The following is a 2,609-nucleotide window of genomic DNA, read 5'->3' on the forward strand; positions in this document are numbered from 1 at the left end:
TGCCCTTATTTTTTTTTATTAATTTTATTGAGAAACAAATAGCAATGAGACGGTTTCAAAACAGGTTAGTAGGACAGTTACAATAATTAATACATCACATATTGTTGTCTTCATAGTAATTATTCATAGTACAAGATGCAGACATGATATCCTGCATGCCATTATTTTGAGGATATGGAGAAACTAGAACCTGAACCACTGCTGGTAGGAATACAAAACAGCACAGCAACAGTAGAAAAGAGCAGAGCAGCTCCTCAAAATGTTGGGCATAAAATCAGTAGGTGGTCCAGCAATTCCACTGCTAGTTAAATACTCAACCATAAGCAGGGACTCCAACAAGTAACTGCAAGCTAATGTCCATAGGAACATTATCTACAGCAGCCAAAATGTGGATGCAACCTAAATGCACGCCAACAGATGAACAGATAATTAAGATGGTGTGCAGTACACACACACACACACACACAAAATAGCACCATAGAATATTGTTCAATATTTTAAAAATTAAATTGTGATACATGCTACAATATGGTTAAATCTTAAAGACACTACCCTCGACAAAATAAACTAGATACAAAAAGGACTAATGTTGTATGGATCTACTTATACAAAGTAGTCAGAGAAGGCAAATTCACGATGGTTGCACTTAACGCACTAAATTGTAATTAAATGGTAAATGTTTTATTTAAAAATAAAGGACTATAGGCCCTGAGTAAAATGAACTTGCTTCCACTTGGGAGGCTGAAGCAGGAGGATCGTTGTGAGTTCAAGACCAGCCTGGGCTACAAAGTGAGCTTAAGGTCAGCCTGATCTGTATAGTGTGACCCTGTCTCAAAAAGACACAATACAAAAAGAAAAGCAAGTGGACTTGCTTCAGTACTGGCTCTACTCTTTAGCAGCTGTGTAACCTTGGGTAGCTCACTTGAGTTCTTGAAACACCTGTTTCTTTTCCTGCAAAATCAGTGTTACTACAGGACCTCAGAAGTTGCTGTGGTGAGTTCATAAGATACAAGAAGTACCTGGGATACCTATCTCCCGATACATTTAGATCCTTCAGAAGTTACCCATTATAATCCCAAAACTACTTCATTTTGGTTAAACACAGCTGCTAGAATAGTAACAGTGAAACTTTTAGAGAAAGATGCCAAGCTACAACCAAAAACCCACTTATTTATCACAAAGTGCCAACACTACAATTACACCTGAATACTCAGGTTTAGAAAAAATAACTTGAACATTAACATGCTTTGCCTTAAAAAGAAAAATAACACATGTGCCATAGGTTCACCACTATTGCTCCAGGAGGATGTCTCCAGATGGGATAAAAACACAGGTTTCTAGTGTTTTCTCCTACCTCAGAGTGTTAAATTGCATTCTGAAGTATAAGTTATTCTGTCATGAATTTTTTTAAATACAAGAAATGGAACATCTAACATCAAAAATATCGCATGTACAAATTTGGAAAATGTCTAAATCCTTAAAGTTTCCACCAAATTACTGCCTATGTCTAAGACAATATATTAAGGGATCACTGAAGACTCCCCCTTTCATGGCTCTTTCTATCTACAATATACCCCACCATGATATCCTATGCATCATGCAGACCCAGGCTGAACACACATTGATGTGGTTGTGCATGTCCAGAGAAAGGCCTGGAAAGATACCAAATTAACCATACTAACTGTATAGTAAAAAGAAATGCCATTCTTATGCATAACTGTAATTTTCCTTTAAAAGCACACGTTACTTTGCGATGAAAACTCTAATCAAAGGCTGGCCAAATAGCTCGGCAGATTAAAGTGACTGCAAGCAGGCACAAGGGCCAGGGGTTCAAACCCCAGCCCTCCTGTGCTGGCACCTCCTCCGAGGCACGCCGAGATGGCAATTGAGGCTGGGCATGGTGGTGCGTGCCTGTAATCCCAGCTCTTGGGAGGCTGTAAACAGGTGGATCACTATGAATCCGATCTAGTAGTGAGACCCTGAACACACTGTAAACCCTTCCCTAAAATACAAAAAAAAAAAAAAAAAAAAATAGAAAAAGAAAAGAAAAACCTAATCAGTCAATGCTTTATAACTGTAGAGAGTGGTGCCTCAGTTCACAAACTTAACTCTTCCCATGATTCTGGTCGCAAACCAAACTAGACGAGAACCAAATCAACTTTCGCAGTAAAGCCAATGTTGACCCTAACCATGGAATTTGATTTGTTTCTCATGCAATCTGGTTTGTGACCAGAATCATGGAAATAAATAAGTTCACCAACAGAGGTACCACTGTATTTGGATTTTTATTATATGTGTAAACCCAGGAGAAGCTCTTGAACTACATTACCTAGAGAATTTTATATTGAAAGCCACTTTAAACACACAACAAAAGCAATGGTAGAATCTCATATTTTAACCATAAGAATGTAACCTTCCTAACATGATTTGGCAAAAGTCCGTTTCTATGTTTAAAAACAACAGATGCCTCACTCAGCTTTCTGGTCAACCCTACTTCTCTTCCTGGGATGTATTCCTTTACCAAAGAAAAGTGGTTACTTTGGTCATAATAATAGGTGAGATGGAAAGGACAGTTTTTAATTTTTATTATATTGATGCTTTTATTAGTT

General features: G+C 37.7%; 1 protein-coding gene across 2 annotated transcripts in view; it reads right to left on the reverse strand.

The window, feature by feature from the left end:
- The window catches only part of Nmi (N-myc and STAT interactor), a 32,857-nt gene that overhangs the window by 6,430 nt on the left and 23,818 nt on the right, over positions 1 to 2,609 (reverse strand). The window lies entirely within an intron of this gene.

The sequence above is a fragment of the Octodon degus genome, unplaced genomic scaffold, assembly GCF_000260255.1.
Source record: "Octodon degus isolate 3935 unplaced genomic scaffold, OctDeg1.0 scaffold00082, whole genome shotgun sequence".
Taxonomy (NCBI): Eukaryota; Metazoa; Chordata; class Mammalia; order Rodentia; family Octodontidae; genus Octodon; species Octodon degus.